General features: G+C 36.6%; 1 pseudogene; it reads left to right on the top strand.

Moving 5' to 3' along the window:
- The first annotated feature begins 1,007 nt into the window (after positions 1–1,007).
- Positions 1,008–1,730, top strand: LOC118596374 (annotated as a pseudogene).
- The last annotated feature ends 20,546 nt before the right edge of the window (positions 1,731–22,276 follow it).

The following is a 22,276-nucleotide window of genomic DNA, read 5'->3' as shown; positions in this document are numbered from 1 at the left end:
GGCCGCTTTCTTTGACTTTGGAGTTAAGAGCAAGAGTTCTATTCCATAATTTCTTTATCTGATGCTTTCCTACAAAATTGAGGAGGAAAATCTTGGTAAATTCATTACCAAGTGTTTCCTTGCCTTTCAAACAAGTTGTCCACTTACAATTTGTATTCAGTCTATGTTGACTATGATGCTTTCCTTTCTCATGTGATGATACTCAGCTGGAGTTCAGACAATGTATATGGGGCAGGGCAAATAATTTTGTTGTCAAGTCACTCTGAAGATCAATCTGAAAGTACTTGTAAGTTCCGTGCTCTTTAAGTTGCCAAAAGCACAGGCTGAAAAGAAATTGTTCAAGGCCGAAGCCAAGCTACCCACAGGGCTGCTTCTCCTATATTAGCTAAGTTGTCACAGAAGTTCTGATAAATAATTGTGCATTTATTCAATGTGAGCTTTTGTGTTGCTCTCTGTCTGAAATACTTCATTTAATTTGAACAGGGAAAAATATTGGTGCTACTTCATAAATTGATAAATGGAGTTTTATTTTACCCATGATCTCATAAAATATAAACAATAGTGGTGGAATTTCAATTCAACAATGTGTGTCCATAATTTGTGCTCTTCCATGTGTTGATATTCCATGTGTTGATATGAGAAGAAAAGTGGAATGTTGTAATGGAAGAGAGGGTTTCTGATTCACATTAACACTGCTCAAAGTCAGGCTAGATGTATCCCTTACCCTATTACAATAATTCTGGTAGGTGATTTGACATTAATAATGTACATATAAGTTTCAATTTCAAATGTTCTCTATTCCTACTATGACATCAAGCTCAATTAAAAAAAAAAACACACGTCTGATAGATTTGGGATTTGTGAGACTTGTAACAAATTTCATACTTTCATTCTTTTTGTATCTTTATCCTGTTGTCATTAATACACCATCAAAGCTCAATTACTCTACAATCAGGACATTTTTACTGACTCACTTTCTGAGTTAAAGTGTGATAAAAAGGCTGTTTTCTGACTTCCTGGGTAAAGATGGCAGAGCGCGGTTACAGCTTTTCATTGACTACCTTCAGCCCATCTGGGAAACTTGTCCAGATTGAATATGCTTTGGCAGCTGTAGCTGGAGGGGCCCCTTTAGTAGAAATTAAAGCTGCAAATGATGTAGTATTAGCAACTAGAAAAAATAGAAATCCATCCTGTATGATGAAAGGAGTGTACACAAAGTAGAACCGGTTACCAAGCATATTGGCTTGGTGTACAGCAGCATGGGTCCAGATTACAGAGTGCTAGTACACAGAGCTCAGAAACTTGCTCAGCAATACTATCTTGTCTACCAAGAACCCATTCCCACAGCCCAGCTGGTACAGAGAGTAGCCTCTGTGATGCAAGACTATACCCAGTCAGGTGGTGTTCGTCCATTTGGTGTTTCTTTACTTATTTGTGGGTGGAATGAGGGACGGCCATATTTATTTCAGTCAGATCCATCTGGAGCCTACTTTGCCTGGAAGGCCACAGCAATGGGGAAGAACTATGTGAACGGGAAAACCTTCCTTGAGAAGAGATATAATGAAGACCTAGAACTGGAAGATGCCATTCACACAGCCATCTTAACTCTAAAGGAAAGCTTTGAAAGGCGGATGACGGAAGACAACATAGAAGTTGGGGTCTGCAATGAAGCTGGCTTTAGGAGGCTCACCCCCACTGAAGTGAAGGATTACCTGGCTGCCATAGCATAATACAGATGTGCCTGACCAATCCAGATTTCACAGTCTGTCTATCTACTCACACATGTTTAAAGTACGTTTTGTTTGTGCAGACTTATTTCTACATGATTTAATGGATTCACATTTTTAAAATAATAATCATAATAAACTGTTAAAACCAAAAAAATAAAGTGTGATAAAAATACTCACTGTATTACATGTAAACCTGTAAATCTTCATATTATATTTACATGGCACTGCATGTCTACTGGAATACAGAGGAAATTATCTCCTTTTTCCTTTTTGCTTTTTTTTGTTGTTGTTGTTGTTTTTAATTTTGTTACATGTGTATTCTGATGAAAGGGACTACTAATAAAAAAGATGACTGATAGGTAAAAACCTTTATTGAGGAGGCCAAAAAGCAGCCTAGGAGGAAAGGAATAAAATGAAAATAAAAAGTCATTATTGTTTACTCAGTGGAAGATGAACTGTTTTTTCACATATTGAAGTGACAAAAATTAAGATCAAGAGCAAGAATGACAGAAAATAGAGAATACAAATTCATCAAGAGTGAGGATATTCTGGAAAAGTAACACAGACTAAACAGCAGAGACCTGGTTGTTACAAGAGAAGCCTGGTTTACATACACTACAAGTCCCTCCTGCTACAAGCAACCTGACACCACAGGGATAGTGCCTATGTCTATCTGTGAAAGAGCTGTTCTAAGAATGAGGTTAGACATCCCAAATCTATGCCTGCATTATCAAAGAGATGCAGAAAATCATACCTGAAACCCCTGAGTAGGAAAGTCTCCTTTCTCCTTCATTCTAAGATGAAGTTGGATCAGCAACAACAGCATGATGTCAACAGGACAGTGTTGACAAAAGGACAGAGAAAATCTCAGAAGAGGTAGGTGGGTTAGGAAGTTGAGAGCTGATTTATCTATGAGAGTAAATATAACTTTACTTATGATACAAACACTTCTTTATTCTGTTCTCATTGATGCATCACAAAATTTCAGTATTATACTACCAGAATGGTACAATATTTTCTACCAGAATAACAATGGAAATGCAATCAGTAAGAGAGAAAAATAGCCTCAAGAAGACAAGGTGAGGTTTTAGATGAGGAGCCTGAAGATCTGGGGTTAAGGCTGAGCTATGAACTCATACCCAACCACGCACAGCTCAGATGCAACCATGCCATCAATGCCCAGGAACAGATGACAGCTACTCCAACCAGCAGGAAAACTTGGTCTCTTCAAGGACTGCCAAATGAAAATTATCAAAACTTAAAATACTACCAAAGTACACATAGTCTTCCTCATTAAATCCTAGCAGCAACATTTTTAAATTTTTGTAATAGTTGTTTGATTACAGGTTTAAAATTTCTTTGTACCTAACCAGTTACTGCTCTAAGGATGAAATTGCTTGCAATGTGTCATGGAGAAAAACTCAATTTATAATAACTTTATATTTTTTAAGATTTAGTTCATGAAATGGAAGCATTCTTCTATGGAATCACATTTCCAAACAAAGGCAGTAGGTTTGTTTAACAAGAAATCTGTTTATTATAGAAGAAAATAAAATTTGGTGATAGTCCTGACCTGTGCAACCTACTGTCGTTCCCAGCTTGCCTTAAGAGAATTCCACTAATGGCCTCATGCTCCACTGAGTGGCAAAATTCCAAAGTCTGCTTTAAGTTAATGCATTCAGTTCAACAGGACTGCACATAGCTTTCCACAGTAGCAAATCTGGGGAACCCACTATGCCCTGAGAACATGCAACATGCTGGAAAAATGGCAAGATAATCAAAGCAATCAGTTAAAGTACATATCTGCAGTAAAGGCATTTAAACAAAAGGATTCAAAGGATAGCCCGGTTATCCATCTTTGTGTGATAAATATTTGTGTGGACTATACAATTCACATTTCAATGTGTCATTTTCTTGGTGTACTCCAGCTATTTAAAATGTGTTCATGGCTCCTTCAACTTAGATGATCCTGCCATAAAGGAGAAAAATCCAACCCTAGTGAGTTCTGAGTGTCTTAAATGTGTGGGTCTCTCCTGTGTCCAGTGTGTAACAAAGTAGTTGACATTGCAGCCATGCTTCAACAGGGTGACTTTACATAATTTATATCTCCTCTTACATCTTGTGTTTTCCTGCTTTGGGGGCATTCTTTTTTCCTTTGCTTTCTCCATGTATAATCCTAATCATCAACATCACCTGTGTGTCTCTCACAACGATGTCTTTGGTCTTGTCATTCATAATCATGAATCAAATTTGACATGTCATATTTTCTAGGAAGGTTTTCCATTTCTTCTTCAATTAGATGAATTTTTCTCTCTAACTCTCATTTTTGGTGCCCTAATTATGCCACTTATTTTATTTGCCCTTGGTCATAGTAACTGAAGCACTTGACAGATGCATTTAAGTCAGGAGAGTCTTCTGTCAGACGTGAGATCAAGCTCTGTCCATTCATCCAAAGTAATAAGCTATATTGTTTTGTAAATCTTAAACAAGGGCAAGTTTTTAAATTGAGGAATCCAATTTAAATATTAAAAACCCAAAACACAAAACTTCCACCGTCCTAAAAAAGAAATCACCAATAGGAACTAAAGTTTCCTCTTTATAAGTCAATATTTAATTTTGATTCTGGGCTTCTCAGCTTCCAGATGCAAATTTTCTCACTTTATGCTTACTCTTAGCTAATAATTCTCCTCTTACTGAGATGGCAAAAGCAACCCACAGAGAATTTCCACAGGCTGTTGAGACCATAACTAAAAGACTACCTACCTACGAGGATATTTCAGCCTTTCCCCAAGTATTTCTGGGTAGAAACAGCTCAGTGATGCTGCAGTGACCCTTATGTCCATCGCAGAGACATTGCCCGAATTCATAACCCATGCACCCTACAGAATCACCAGTTCCTCACTTCTCAACCTCTCCTTCACATCATGGATGAATGTGCTGAAATATCTCCTATTCTAAAGCCAGGCACAATAAAAAGAAAGTCCCCTAATACTCACAGATAAGAAAAGTTTATCACAGGAAATGACTCACACCAACAGGCCAAGAACTGAGAATCAGGAATGGGTAGACAACTAATTCGGAGTTGAGGCCTGAGAGTCTGGAATGCTGTAGATATGATTCCCAGTCTAAGGCTGAAGGTCTGAGACCTCAGAGGTTAAAAAAAAAAAAAAAACAGGAGTAGGGGTCTGGTGTATTTAATATAAGTCCTAATGTCCAAAGGCCTGAAAACAAGCTTTCATATTTAAGGGCAGCAGTAGCCTGGTTCTCCAGCTTAGAAATAGAAAGCAAATTCACCCTGCTGTTTTGTTCAGCTGAGGCCCTTGAAATAGCTCACATACATCAGCAAGAGAAATAGTCTCTACTCAGTCTTCTAATTTAAATGCCAAGCTCCACTATGAACAGCTTCGACTCACATTCTCATGATGTCACAGGTACCTCTGGAAACGTTGCTTTCTTGGCCGTTTGGCATCACTTAGCCTAGTCAAGATGACACACATGATTAGCCATCACAGTGCTCTCACTCATTTCTCTTTTCTACTTTAAAAATAAAATTTTCCTAAAATGTTTTCTCTGTGTTATTTCCATTCTTCCACCAACTCACTTGATTTCAGCTTTGCCCTGTACCACAGCTTGCATTAGGGTGACAAACAGGTTCTTTTGTTCAATATAATCAATGCATGCTATCCTCATACTTCTTAACATATGTGCTGTGTTTGCACAGTTACAGTACACTCCACCAGATTTCAGAACTCACTATGAACTGGAATAAGCCTGGTCCCTTGAAGGCTGGTATCTGAGGGGAGCATCTCTGAGAGCAATCCCAGGAAGTGACCTACAAGTAAGAGCTTCACACCGACCGTTCAGGAGTGCCTCAGCCATGAACAAGAACAGCAGACAGAACAGGCTCTAAGCTGAGTTAGGTTGTTCCACGCCGAGCAGCTTCAGTAGCAGCAACAGCAGATACTAACCTTGACTTTCTAATATGAAGGTGACTTTCATCCCATCCACACTTCCCACTTTAGAATTCTCAGAGCTATCAAAATAGTCCTCGGAGTCCAGGAACCTAAATCATTATTTTCTTTCTCTGTTGATTATAAGAGCTGAGAGTGAGTGCTTAAAGTTCAAATCTCCAGACTCTAGCCATGCCCCACACCCAGTGTGTGAAGTGTCCCTTCCTAGCTCCTGTGCTTTCCTGAGATTATTTTTTCTTTATTTTATTTTGCTTAGTAATGTTTTGTGTAAATATTGCATCCATATGTACTCAGGATATTGGTACTGAGTTTTTAATTTGTATATTATCTTAATCAGTTTTTGATATTAAAGGTAAGTACAAATGATGAACAAATTTTGGCATTCCCTGTCAGTGCTGTCAAAGTTGAGTCGGAATTAATATTAAGAATTAGATGATTGCTTCCTCAAAATGTTCTACTGCAAATCCAACCTATCAACATGTAGTTGAAACCGATTTCTATTATCACAATAAGTTTTCTCAAGGAGTGCAATCTTCCCTCAGCTTCCTATGAAGTTATGAGACCAGACTCACTTATTCTAGAGGAACCAGATTGATTGGCACCCATTTTTTCCCCACAGTTGTGGTTATCTGCCCAAGATCTGCATGAGACTATTCTTGAAGAAGTATTCTTGAGTTATTGAGATAGCATAGTGGGCCCAGAGCAAACTATCTCATATCCCCTTTGAGGGGAGAGTGGTGTTTTTACAATGACACACATTAGTTAAAATTCAGTTGACAACAAACTAAATTAGACAGGCAAGGTACTGACTGCACGGAATGGAAGTGGAAGAGAGAAATGAGAGTGAGACAGAGGCACAACTAATGGGTTCATCAGTGGGTAGGAAGAACAAACCTGAACACCAGGACGGACTGACAAGGTCAGGAGAATGGAGACTCCTTGAGTAAAAGAGAGGAAACTAAGAACTTGACGAATATATATATACATTAATCCATGCACACAGCAAACATATTAATAGATATGACAGGGGAAAAAAACAGAAACCCTTCCATCCATTAAGATGACATTCACTCACTAATGGTGATGAGGCATACAGTCAAGTCTTGTGCTATTAACAATAGTCTATGCTTCTTCCTGAATACCTCTTTTGAAGAGCTTGTTTTCTGCTTAGAGGAAAAGGTTAAAATAGTGAAACATTTCACAAAGAAATCATACAACGGAAGAAGGCACTGGAGGTAGGGGAGTACTTTCCTTTACTTTCCAACAATGAAGGAACAACTTTGAAATTAATTCTGATAATTCTCCAAAAAGTTTCCCATTGGATTGAATCCTGTCAGGAAGCAACTTGCTTAATGAGGCACTGTTTACCAGCTTGGCCCTTTTTCCTAATTTCACATTCCTTTTACATCACTTGGAACTCCAAGGTGAACATCCCAAATAAACTTGAGTGCCTGAGTTATCGCTTGATTTGAGAAAATTCAATGTAGAGACTGCTTAGTTAAATGATTAAATAAAGTTAATAGATTCTTACTCATCATAATGTTTAATATAATTACTGTTCTAAAGTAGCGATCCACTTGATCATTACCCACTCAAACCCAACCAGTTGCATTTCTCTCTAGTTTTTGTTTTATGTCCACCGAAAATGAAAACATATTCTTGAAGGTACTTTTAGGATTCATGCTGAAGATGAGGGGTTCTATCTTGACTCAAGAAAATAAATGTTTCAAGTTGTACTTTCTGGCATTCTAGAGTTGTTTCCTATAAAATACATAAATATTCATATGGGTTAATATAGTTAGTAAAACTCCATAATTAATAAGTAGTAAACTGTTTTCTCGTGAATTCACAGACCTGAGGAAACTCATCAAAGAATTTTCTGAAATTAAACATTCTTATTAGGGTCACATGTTCAAAATGTTAAAAATTATATAATTTATATATATATATATAAAATGTGATTTTTTTTAAATCATCTATTCAATAGCCATTTTATTTGTTTCTGAAGTTGTATATTCTGGACAGACAAACTCAACTTTAATTTCATCAACTTTTTACATAGTGATGTCTGTTTATATGAAAAGTGTTTGATTTTAAAGACCATAATTTGTTATATGCTTCTTATCACAACTAAGACTTCGATCACATTAATTTATGAAGTTATTTAGCCACTTGGGATAGGATTAATTATCTTGTAGGCATTGATGGTATAGAGTTTAAGCATATTGTTTGTTTTTAAACCCTCCCAATAGTTCATAATTTTGTCCTGATTGGTTTCATTAAAATTCCCACTGCCATGTGCAAAGTATTTGACATAGCACAACTCTAAAACATAGACTTTCTAACTCATTTGCCACCAGAAAATTCTGAAGCCATTCATTCTTGTAGAAGCACAAAAAGTTAAAAGAAAATTTACGAGAACTAATTGAAAAATCGTAGTCTTTTAAAGTATTACCATCATGGTCTTTCTGTTTATAAATTATTTCCATTAATAAATCATCTTCATTTTCTATGCATCCAACACCCTGAATCAATTTTCCCAAAATTGAGAGCCAAAATGTGTGAAACCAGGACATTTCTGAGATTATGAGAAAAAAATGTATTTTAAATTTACTGATTTACTGATGAGTACACTCATAGACACTAATATTGTTTTGTAATCAAATTATGTACTTTTTCTCCATGTTTTTTCATTTGTCAGATGCCAATTCATGATTTATTCTTAATGCACTTTTTAAAACCAATAAAGATAATTTGTTCTCTCAGGGAATCAACTTAAAAATAATTATAATCAAAGATGAAGTAAGAATGAATATTTTGAAATTGGACACTTAGTATAAGATACAAAATAAAGATCCCAACTAAGATGATGCAAAAAAATGGGAAACAGATAAAAATAACTTTTTGACCTTTGCAAACAATTTTATTGCAAATATCATTTTATAGAGGGAGTACCATTTTCAAGCAACTACTTTTACATATGCAAGATTGACTAAGAACATTTGCCTTCTGTTTCTAATAAAAAAAACCTCCTTCTATTTCAACCTGGTGGATTCAGTACAGGCATGTCCAGTACCCTCCTTCCAGGCTGAGCAAAGTGTCTCTGTGTGAAAGCCCAAGGTTCCAAACAGCCAGCTCATGCACTAATGACAGGTTGGGTCCCACTGCCTGGGTGCCTCCCAAACACTTCAAGCTATTCAATTGTCTCACTTATCCAGAGGGCCTGATCCAGTTGGGGGCTCCACAGCTTTTGGTTCATAATTCATATGTTTCCATTAGTTTGGCTATTTGTCCCTGTGCTTTTCCAATCTTGGTCTCAACAATTCACACTCTTACAGTCCCTCCTCTTTCTCTACAATTGGACTCCTGGAGCTCCACCTGAGACCTGGCCCAGTTTGAAATGAATCCCCAGGGGAGTCTTGGCCCTGGAGGAGATGGGAATGGGGGGGAGGGGCTGGGGGGAAAGGTGGGGGCAGGGGTGGGAGGGGGGAGGACAGGGGAACCCATGGCTGATACGTAAAATTAAAACACAAATATAATAAAAAGAAAAAAAAAGTCCTTCTAGAGTATTTTTCCAAATGGAATAGGTTGGTGCTACAAAGAGTGAGTAGGCTACTTATTCCTTAACAAATGAAGACCGGGTATTATCTTTAAGACTGTCTTAAAGATGCTGTCCAATATCAACATACACTTTATATTATGTTTTATAAGTTTTAATTTCTATTACAATAGACTAAAGTTGACAGTGTACAATAATACAATGATTTTGATGTCATTATTTTTAAATTTCTTCCATTTTTTTTTTGAGATTACAATATAATTTCCCTTTCCTCCTTTCAGACTTTTCTATGGACCCATCTTTGCTCACTCTCAAATTCCTGGCCTCTTTAAGTCAAAAAAGTTTTGAAGGTACACTTCATTCCAGGCAATTTTTAAGTCTTTATGGCCATTGGAAAATGCTAAGTGGAGAAAAATGTCCATGTGTATGTATGTATATGTGAATAGATAGATAGAAAGATAGATAGATAGATAGATAGATAGATAGATAGATAGATAGATGGATGGATGGATGGATAGATGTAATTTTACCTAGATATATATATACATATAACTGATATATATATATATATATATACACACACACACACATATATACACATACATATTACAGTGATCAATTAGAAGCAAAATAATGAAACTTAGGGAAAATCGCACAGGAAATAGAAGGGACTTCCAAGCAGATATCATATATTTGGTGAAATAATATCCTGTAAAGTTGCAAAAATAGTCTTGTTCATTTTATTTTAATAATTTAATGTTTGTATATTTCTATATGCTGTCACTTTTGGTTTTTGATTTTTATTAAAAGATGTATTTGTATAATATAATTTGATTATATTCTTTTACCTTCAAAAATTCATCTAGATCTTTCCTACCCATATAACCTCATGTTCTTTCTTTCTTAAAAATAAACAAAATAAAACAGACAAACTGAAAGTCATCTACTACCCCTGGCTGTTACCATCTTCTTCCTCTGTTAAATTAGCCTCTAATCCTTGAGGAGAGGAGTTTAATAAAGATGTACAGTTTAGAACTGAGTGCTCCAAAGTCTCCACTCTCTCTACACCATCCATTTGCGAGTTTCTGTGTTATTTACCCTCTACTGAAAGGAGAATCTTCTCTCTTGTGGGTTGAATGGTGGCCTGATCTATTGACATAACATTATGTCATTAGGAATCATTTTATTCCTATGTTCCTTTAGCAGAGTAACAGTCATAGGTTTTCTCCTAGTGCCCATGATCTATCTAATCTCAGGTCTTAGACACTTTAGGGGTGTCGGGTAAGGTGGGCTCCATCTTATGGAGTGGGGCCTTAAATCCAATCCAAAGTGGTCAGTTACTCCCATGATATTTGTGCTACTGTTGCACAAGTATATCTTGGAGGAAGATTGCCTCTGTGGGTCAAATGATTTATAGATGGGTGATATTGAAGATTACTTTACACCTCCAGGAGAATGCAAAGTACTTTCTACTACTACCATGAATACTAGTCAGTAGGAAAAAAGCATCTATTTAGGCACCTGCTCAATTTCCCCACATTCAATGGCACAAGTAGGTTGTGTCCTCAGCAACAGGACCTTGCCATGAGATTATGGAGAGGTACTAATAGCCTTGGCAATAGCCCATGATGCTCTCTTTGTAGGAGGGTGTCTATCGGACCAACAATTTGGTCAACAATTCAGCAACATGTAATCCACTCCTGGTAGTGGAGGTTTCACTTGCTAGCATAAGGTATCAACTTGGGACATTATCTTCCTAGTTATATGGTAATTCCATTTAAATTCCTTTCATACACGTATATATTTTAGAAAGCTTCCACTGTACTAATTTCCATATGGCTTTTCAAAAACTCTTTAGTGTTAGTTTTTACATATTTTTATAGGTTTACACATTTTAATTTACCTTTCTTAATGGAATAAATGGTGTCTAATTCTAAACAGCTAATACCCAATTGCATATATTAAATAAGTTATTATTTGTTTACTGATCTGAAATGTGTCCTTCATCACATGCCGAATTCTGAAGCACAAATATGTAATTATACATTTTGTTTTAGGTCTAAGACTATTTTCATACCATAATACAATCCTTCAGTAGCTGAAACTTTATAACATAATTTAATTCTCAGTAGGAAAAAATTCCACAAAACTCATGAGTGGTAACTACTGGAACTTAATGATTAGACTTCCAGATTCAACAATCTTTTTATGGTTGATACTGTAATTTCACACTAATCTTAAACACTCACCTGAAAGTACATATAGATGTTGATGATGATGATGATATCATATGTCTCTATATTTGGAGGAGAAGTCAAATACATGTTTTCACTTATATTTCTTCATTCCCAAACTAGTTGGTACTGGTGAAAAACCATATGGATCTTCCCACTCTGTATACCATATATGTATGCATTGGAAGATGTATATACATGTAAATAATTGATAAAACAGCATCACAAAATAGATAATGTGAAAAATAGATGATGAATAGCACTCTAGCTTTCATCCTAGTGGGAAAGCATTTAAAACCTTTACTTTTTATGTATAAGGTTGTTTTTATTGCTTTGAAATTATTATGTATACTCTTCTAAATCTGAACTTCTTATCTTTTCCAAGCTCTTTATTATTTTGCTTTCTTCTTTTCCTCATTTTTTTAATGACAGGTTCTTTTTTCCATTTTCTACTCCATTACTATTAGTGAAGCTTTGGAGTTTGATAGACCTCCCATGTCAATCATCCTTTCTGTTACATGTTTCATCTTTGTCCTTCATCTTCTGCTACATTCATCAATAGCCTTCAACTATGTCATTTCTACTAATTGGTGTATTCACTGGGGTTCATTTGATTACAGTGATCATGTATCTATATAGCACTCACTGTTTATTTCAGTAGTTTTGAAATGGTTCCTGCTAAGTATCACAATCCACATCAATCATATGGTTGTTCTTCCTTAACTGCTGACCTTGGTGATAATTTTTTTTTTGTTCATTGTGTTTAGGTATGTTGTTATTGTTGCTGTCTGGTGATATTTTTATTGTGTTTTGTTTTCTAATTGCATTGTTAGTTCTTGTTTGCCTTGTCATAATAGCAGCTGAAAACCTAGGTTAGGTTCTAGTAGGTTGAACATATATTTTCTTCTTAGTTGAGCATGTCTGTATTTACATGCTCCATTCTGTTTTCAGGAAGGGTCTAGCACTGATTTGTGGGGCACATTTTATCAAAAACTTCCACTTCTGAGAGGAATCATTTACGGATTGTCTTTGGGCAAACTTTGTATTGACTAAAGAAATGTTTTTCTATTTCGCTTATCATGCCATTCTTACTTGGAATTCCAGTCAGCTCTGCTATTCTTCTCTGTAATAAAGACTGCGATACACGTGCTAAGTCTCGGAAGTTACAGAGAAGTGGAGACAGCCTCACAGCTGACTCAGTGCTCTAAATGCAAACTTTTAAAAGGGAACTCCCTCCAAAAAACATTTTTACTCCGTTCTATTTTCAGATCTGCTCTTTCCTGATTTCAAGACTTCTCCCCACATGTCAATTTTGTTCAAGGCTGAATACATTTTCCATTTGTATTCTTATATTATAATGTGTTTACGTAGTTATTTAGTCTCATTGCATTTTACATCCAATGTATAATCCCAAGCTTGTCCACTAAAAATATAAAATTTTTCATATTAAACTTTTTGACTATGGTGGTACATTTATACCTAATTGATTCAACTTAACACATAGATGTTTTGTATTTTCCTCAATATAATTAAGCCAATTAAGTACATCAATCATGACCATTTGTGAAAATCTGGAAGATAATTCTAAATCAACCATTATCAAAATTTTATCAGGGAACTCTTGGACAACCCAATATCCTTGAATTGTGTATGTGAGAGCAAACTTCCATTCTCCAAAATGATACAATTAGAAGATTTGCACAACTTAGTGAAGGAACATTTTCCAAATAACCAATAGGTGATGTTATGAGATTATACACACACAAGACATGGAAAATGACAATACAAACTGACATGCCAATGTGAATGGAGGAAATTTCGGAAGGTCCTATCCCTGAGTGAAAAGCTATAGACAAGTGATGGCTGCTGAGAAAAGTAGAATTGGGGTTCTGCAAAGATGAGCTGCCTGACAGGACAGCAATTCAAAGTGGTCAACTCTGAACACATGCATATGAGTAACACCAAACAAACTCAGAGGGTTGTGTTTTTAATTGTCTATTCATATATAGATGTATGTAACAATAATAATTAAAGAATAAGAGGTCATTAAGAGAGTCTTGAGGAGATGGAAAGGGCAAATGATGTAATTAAGATATTTATATATGACATTCTCAACAAATAAGTTTTTAAAAAATTATGCATCAGTATAAGTCTTATTCAAAGAATTAGATATAATGCTTTCTATATTTTGGGTACTGTGAAAAATGCTATAATGAACTTGAGAATATAGACATCTCATCAATCTACTGGTTTCAATTCCTTTGGATATACACTGATTTTTAGATAAATGAGTTAGATGAATTCTATTGTTGTATCATGCCAGACAAAGATTGTATCTAATAATAATAATGTTCTGTATATTTCAAAATAGCTTTGCAAGAGGATTTTAATTGTCCTGTACCTAAAAAAATGATAGTGTTTGAAATGACAGTCATGCTAATTAGCCTTATTGGCCCATTCCAAACTGTATGAGTGTATTGAGACATAATATAGTACTCCATAAATAAATATAAGTATTTCTGTGCAATATGCAAATTAAATAAATTAAAATTTAGAAATATGAGTAATGAATTTACATACAACGGTGTGAAATGTTGCTTCACATATCAGAAGGATTCAAGATGCAAGTAGTCATTTAAAAACTAGTATTTAGGGGCTGGAGAGATGGCTCAGCCGTTAAAGGCTAGGCTCACAACCAAAAATATAAAAACTAGTATTTAGTATTTGTATGTGCCATAAAAGGAATATCTGTAACTACATAAAAGGAACAATAAGGTACTCTTTCTAGTAAAATACATATGTGTGTAAGACCATATTTCCATCATTTAGTTTACCAAATACAATATGTTGATTCATAATAAATGCAAATACAAATATAAGAATCCAATTATTTAAGTCAAAAATCAAAAAGAACACATAAATAATGGCACTGACATCACTACTGTTTTTACTTTGGAAAACAGTTATTTTTCATGCAATATGATACTTTAACATACTATGGGTTATTATTTTAAGTAGAATAGTAAACCCAAAATTCATCAGGCTTACTTTCTGTATAACAAGAGTCCTAAGATACATGATTCACACAAACAGAATCTCCTTGAGACCTTGAATAGTTTTATAGAGTTTAAAGGTAACCTGAAACAAAGAAAAAATTTAAAATGGCTGCTGTTACCCAGGTAAGTCACTAGTAAAAATTTTTATGTAGGTTCTTAGAATACATTATCAAATGAAAATCATAGTGCCAGGGTTTCCACCCATAAGTTATTGATCAGAGAGGTTCCAGAAGCTCCCAAACACACAATAACAACACAGGTTATTGCCACTGCTGCTGGGTGCCTAGCAGAAGTAGACAATAAGATTCCATTCTTAAAGATGGTATATGGTGTGGTCACAGGCACAGAAAAGTCCAGCTGGAACTGAGCTGGGAACTTCCTCCCTTCTGGCTAGCTTTCATAGTGATGGAAGATCCTATCCAGGCTTCAGGCCAAGAAATACCATCAACAGTCTTAAAGAGGCTGTGGACCCTGCATACAAAACTACTGACGTCACTCTAGATAAACTCACCAATGCGATAGTAGCAAGTCTGTTACGTGGGTGTGGGTAATCACCAGTTTCCAGGTCAGATTTGATGTCTACTCCAGAGGAGGTCATTCCAGACTGGTTATGTAACCTGGTCATATATCGTAGGCTGTGAAAGTCATAGGTACCAATGCTAATGATAATGCTGGTTTTTGACAAATGAGCATGATATATCCATTAAATTGCTTTCTAAATGATTTTGTTTATGTTGTTCACTTTGATCAGACAAGCTTCTTTTTGTAATGATCATTAATGACTGCAGAGACTCATAAATGGTCATGGAACAGAAAATAAATGACTGTTGAATGCCCAGACATAAAAAGAACAACTACAACATCCACTACAAGGCTCAGAAAGTACCACAAAAGAAGAGGTGGAAATAATATATATAAGATGAAGGAAGGCAGGGAAGTGATGGGAAGTGCTTCCTTCTGGGCATGAGGTGTATACTGACTCATAAACTCACAGCAGCTGTGATTACTGCATGTCACCACAAGATTGAGCCCATCAACCTTCTCTCTTGGATGGAGAAGGGTCTTCCATGGTCCCACCATTTCCTGAGTGCCTACATGCGAAGTGAGAACCCACAAAAGTCTGGTCAATAATTTATTAAGAGAGGAAATGGGAATAAAACACTCATGAATACAGAATGAACTGGAGTCATTATCTCTTTATCCACCAAGGAAGGATGGGGAATGTTCCACACCAGCTCACCAAACCGTGGTGTCAGAAAGCCTTCCACGTCCCAGAAAGCAAGTGAGATCCTCCTTCTCGGTTCTTCTTATCTGGCCATGTACCCAGACAAGACCATGCCCTAGGGCTAGTCACCCCAATATCATTGACTGAACACATCAAATTCTCACAATACATATGCAGTAAATGGTTGACAGAGTAAGGGAAGGATGTTTTCTTCAGTCCTGTGGGTAAGATTCTAATAAAGCTCCCATGCTCCTGTATGCAAACTCTCATACATGTTTCTGTAAACAAACCCAATGAAACTCATTGGGTCACAAAAAATGAGACATGCTGGCTGGAAAGAGGAAGAGAATTCATGGAAATGGGAGGTGGACCAAGAGGGTAACAGGAATGAATATGATCAAAATATAGTACATACATGTGTGGAAATGTCATAAAGGAACCCAATATTATATATAATTAGTATAGTCTAATGAAATTTTAAAAATTATTTGTAAGATATCTACAATTTTAGGTACAATGAGCAGTGTGAAATATTCATAATTCTTCATGCCTTTGTTGGTGTTTGGAAGACTGGGAAGCCTTACTTTATTTTCAGTATGATGGATGAAAACTGATATCTAATTACTTTACTTTTTCTTTCACTGACTATAAGGAACCTCAAAAGGGTTTTTAAACAAGGTTATAAAGTATAGTCTAAGTTTCAATGACCCAGTTAGCTATATGAATGTCCTACACAGGCTATTTGGCCTCTCAAAGTATAGAAGCTCCTCCTTCTACCATTTTCATGTACCGAAACTCAGCACAATATTTCCAAAATAGGCAGTAATAAAGAATTTTGCTTGAGATCAGGGACATGGGATTGTAAACGTGCTTCAGTCTGATTGGATTATGCAGAATCCTATTTTCCCTGAGCACCCAGATACTGCAAGATTAGCTGCATATGTCATGGAGTGATGCTTTGGTTTGGTTTCTCTGTGAGAACTAAGGGGGTCATACCATGTTATTAGAGAAAGCAATGTGTCCTTTAAAATAAATAGCATAGACTGTGGAGATTGGATCCTGCTTCTAGGTCCATCCCTTAACTCTTGAAAGCAAATACTAAGAAAAACAAAGCAATCAGTTTGCAATTTAATGTTGTTAAAATGGGATGAATATGTTTTAGGGGGGTAAAATGACAAAATTTTTGGAAGAAAATAATAGGTTTAAAAGTAAAATGTTTAAGATGGAAGTCTACCTAATTTTAAAGGTAAAAAGAGACTGAACAGATACTCAATGGTTAAGAGCATAAACTGTTCTTGAAGAGTATCTGAGTTTGGTTCCTAGTACCCAAGTAAGGTGGACGTAACCACCTATAAATCAACTTTACATGATTGAATGCCTCTGGTCCCAGTGGGCACCAGCATTCACATGAACATGCTCACACACAGACATACAGACACATATGGGGGATGGGGGGATACAGACACACATTCACACAAACACATGCATACATATAATTAAAATATTTTAAGTGGAGATAATTTTCAATAAATGAAAAAAACACGAATTTGGAAATTTAAAAGGATGTTAACAAACAAATAAATGAAAGGTGAAATTCAGCATCATATAAAAACTGTCCTAATCATGAAAGTTGTTGACAATAATTTGTGAAATATTAAAAAAATAAAATAAGCAAGTCTGATGGCTAATTTCATTGGTCCACTTGGACCTAGGATCAATTAAGAGGCTCACCTCTGAGTAAGACTGTGAGAGTAATCTAGGAAGGATTGACAGGAGGAGGCACACCCACAGAACACACAAGTTCCTTCCCGCTGCAGCTCAGGTATAGTGGGATCCCAGGAAAGACCAGTGCTCCTTCACTTCTTGTAGGGGGATGCATCCACTGTGTTGCTGCCACTGACATTGGATACTAGTTTCCTCGGCCTTCCCAAATGAGCTGGAGGCCAGCAGTTCTCTCAGAATTTTCCTGGCCTTCAGTGTCAGACTAGGATCTCTGGGGTATTTAGTCTGATACAAGGAGAAGCTACCAGGTTCTCAACTTGTCCAATGAACAGATAAACTATGTGTTAAAGAACTTCGATCATACTATGTAAGTCACACTGCTAAATGTCCTTTAAATAAATACTCATTCTATTGCTCAATTTCTCTCAAGAATCTTAATATACAATAAGTTAGTTAAAAAATTCTAAGAAACTAAGGACACATTATAAATAAAAAGCTGATATTAAAATGCAAACATGATAATTATCTTTTGTGAATTTTAATATTAAAAATGAGAAAATTGGCCTGGTGGTGGTGGCACACACCTTTAGTTCCAGAACTTGGGAGGCAGAGGCAGGCAGATCTCTGAGTTTGAAGTCATCTTGGTCTACACAATAATGAGTTCCAGGACAGCCAGTGCCACACAGAAAAACTGTCTTGATAAAAGAGAGAGGGAGAGAGAAAATTGTATCAATAAATAAACTCACATGACATGTATGTGCAAGTATATGTATATCATATACATATAACATTTGAAGATGATTATCTCTTTATGAACATTGCAAACTAACTTAAAGAACTGTCTGAATTGGACATAGATTAAGGAAGTAAGGCCTTATTTCTTTTAACTTAAACCTTGTTCTAGTGCCCCTGAACATTCCAGCTTACCATACTGGTCATGAGAAACGATGCTATCTGTATCTGTTCAGTTCCAGACATCATCATGATCAAGTCTCTCAAGAGTGATCAGCTACTCACACACCCAGGTGCTGAAATATTTAATTTAAAGTCATGTAATTAACCATAGAAATATTGACAAAGTAAGAACCTGGCTCTTTATTACCACACTTTCCCCCTTGTCTGCTCCCCAAACACAGAAAGTCTTTTGGCATTAACCAAACTCAAATTTCTAGCCACTTCAAAGTATCATATATTTACATCTAATAAGTTCACCTACAACAGTGTCAAAGCCTTTCTATGGATCATGCATCGTGATCAGGAGATGAAGTGGCAAATTCAGCGTAAAAATGCAAGTTGACTTTTTATTTCAACTCAACCAGTGAGCTATTATAGTTCCATTGTAGCAGGAATCTTAAAGAGTCTTATTAATAAAATCAAACCTGAGGTCAGTTATTGGGGTGTATGCTGGAAGATCAGAGAAACAGAACAAGCCACAGCTACCTCACCTTGCCAGTTCTTCAGCTGATCCTGTTCACTCAGACTGGAAGTCTCTGAGTCCTCATCCAGAATGGATCTCAGCTGAACTGCTGCTAGAAGCCTGAAAGCTTAACCAGCCAAATGCTGAAACAGCCAAATGCTTAATCAGCCAAATGCTTCTAGTTTCTGGTCTTCATGCCTTATATATCTTTCTCTTTCTGCCGTCACTCCCTGGGATTAAAGGCTTGCTTTCTGGGATTAAAGGTGTGAGTCACCATGCTGGCTGTATCCTTGAACACACAGAGATCCGCCTAGCTCTGCCTCCCAAGTGCTGGGATTAAAGGCATGCACCACCACCGCCCAACTTCTGCTATGGCTTGCTCTGACCCATTTTCTAGCCACCATTTTTGGCTCTGTATCTAGTGGCTGTTTGTTCTCTGACCCAAGATAAGTTTATTAGGGTGCACAATATTTGGGGAACACAATACCACCGCAGTTCCATGTCTAAAAATGAATATAGAGGTGGCAAGATGGCTCAACACATAAGGGCACCTCCAAGCATGAAAAGCTCAGTTAGTCTCTAGGATCTACCCTATGGAAAGACAAAATTGACTACGAAAAGTTGTTTGCTGGCTTCAATACATAGCATTGTGATACATACATGCTGTCCCACATACATATAAATAAATAAATGCCATTTTAAAATGTTTAATGACATATTCATTTTCTATTCTATAATAATGTATATGAGATTTGACATTATGAAATAATGCTCAAATTATTTAAGAAGCCAAAGTGCCTGGACCTTTGTTTAATTGTGTAATAGTTGATGTTTATTATCAAGTTTAACCTTAAAATAATTATATTTTATTTTTCTGTCAAACACTAGAAGATAGCCAATAACTATCATAGGAGTTCACTTGGCTTTTTCATAACCCACAAAAAGTAGAATCATAATTGCAGTGGCCAAGGCAGAGAGAGTGCTCTATTTTTAAACTATTTAAAATGTTAATTCTCTACAATTAAGATTAACAGAATTCAGTGATGAGATCATAGACATCCCATCTGTATCCCATAGCCAAGTTTTTCTCCTTCTGTTCCTGTGCATCTTTGGTTGTGTTCCACCCATGGAGAAGCACCCTGCAACGCAGAAGATGAGGATTTAACTGATTAAGCCCTGTCAAAGACTGAGTATCTGCATGCTCCAATTATGTCAGCATCCACTGGATCTAACAGCTCTGAATATCATGAAGTCTCGTCTTGTCTCTTGATTTTCAAATAATAACACAAACAGACTTTAAGAAACAAGTATTTGTGTGACTGACTATAGATCACACACACTTTCAAATAAGCATAAGGGTCAAGGAGGAAAACCTTAAAAACTGTTATTTGAGCCTCAGAAATATTTAGAAATGTGGTTGATACTATAAATGTACAGTTTATGCTGTTTTAAATAAATATTTAAACATGAGATGGGTTGCAGACTGTATGCATCAATGAATTCACATTTAAAATAACTGCAATAGGAATTAAAGATGGTAGCTGAGAACCTGAAAAAATCTATTTTGCATATATGTAGATAGTTAACACCTACAAAAATAAACAAAATCAATACCACGCAACAAGAAACTAAACTAATCTTTTAAATAACATTATTAAACTCTCTAGTTATTGGTGGGGAAATCCTATTGTAAAAGATACTACATGTTTGGGTCACAGGCTTTGGAGAAATTAAGCTTGTACTCACCTAGAACTCTCCTCCCTCATCTCTAACCTTCATAGTGCTAGATGGTAATATATAAACATCTTGGGAAGAAAAGTTATCAATAGTCTTAAGTAGTTTGATCTACAATAAAGGCTAGCCAGGCCAGGCAGTGGTGAGCGGTACACTATTAATCCCAGCACTCAGGAAGCAGAGACAGGCAGATCTCTGTGAGTTCCAGCCACCCTGGTCTACAGAGTGAGTTCCGGGCAGGCTCCAAAGACACAAAGAGAAACTCTGTCTTGAAAAAAAAAAAAAACCTAGCCTGACAAGATATGCCCATTAGTGCAATAGTTGCATGAATTTCTTGGGAGTAACCTGTAGCTATATGATTGAATTTAAGGTCTGTGTCAAAGGATAGAACTCGTGTACTGCAAATGTGGTGGTATTGTGTTCCCCGAAATATTTGTGTTCCCTGAAATAAACTTATCTGGGGTCAGAGAACAGGATGGCCACAATATTAAACATAGGCAGTGTTAGCACATAGGGAGTGGGGGCAGAAAGGGAAAGATTATATAAGGCGTGAAGACCAGAAACTAAAAGCATTTGGCTGGTTAAGCATTCAGACTTTCAAGCAGCAGTGCAGCTGAGAACCTTTGGGAAGAGGACTCAGAAGCTTGCCGTCTGAGGAAACAAGACCAGCTGAGGAACTGGCGAGGTGAGGAATCTGTTGCTTGTTCTGTTTCTCTGATCTTCCAGCGTTCACCCCAATAATTGGCCTCAGGTTTGATTTTATTAATAAGACCATTTAAGATTCCTGACACATGCAAACCCAGCAACCAACTCATGACTGGAGAGACCAAGGGCTCTAGGAGAGAACCTACTACTGTTGTTTTGCTAGATGGATGTATTATCAAACTGCCTTCTAAACACTTATCTTTACAACCACGGATCAGTTTGGCTTTCTGTCCTCCTTGGAGAAGCTTCTCTTTGAACTGGACCGCACTTAACCTAGGAACTCATGATTGGTCTAAGTGTAGAGAATGACTGTGGCACGCTCAGTGTTAAATGGGAAACATATACCAACCTTTTCCTCAAGACGAGGGGACATCATAGAAGGGGAAGCAGTAAGATTGGAAGGGCCAGACATCAGGGAGAACCACGAAGAAGCAGCGTCTTCAGGACCTGACAAGACCACTGCACTCATGAACCCACTGCAGCTGCCATTACAGAGTGCTAAAGATATGGGGCCTGTCAACATTCCCTTTCCTGGGGGACTGTTGATATAACTAATGGTGACTGGGGAGAGAGGTGCCACCTCCTGCATTAGTGTTGCCACTGATTAGTCGCCATGCTCTTGTAAGTAACCTCCTCCCCAGGCTTTTCCAGTGACTAGGTTTTAACTCAATGGGTCTCTCACATACAGAAAAGACATGAAGCACCAAGGCAGTAAAGAAGGGTTCCTGGAGAAGAAAAATTGGGGATGAGATGGGGAAATAGGGAGTAAGACGAATTAAGATTCATAATGCACATGTATGAAGCTTTCAAAGAATAAAAAAAATATACTAAAAAAATAAAACTATATGTTGCAGAGTCATGGAGCCCACTCCTGATGGATACATCTACAAAACAACTCCTGCACTTAAAGCTCACTGAACACT

This window comes from Onychomys torridus, chromosome 15 (genome assembly GCF_903995425.1).
Source record: "Onychomys torridus chromosome 15, mOncTor1.1, whole genome shotgun sequence".
NCBI classification, from domain to species: domain Eukaryota; kingdom Metazoa; phylum Chordata; class Mammalia; order Rodentia; family Cricetidae; genus Onychomys; species Onychomys torridus.
This window is presented reverse-complemented; position numbering and strand designations above follow the sequence as displayed.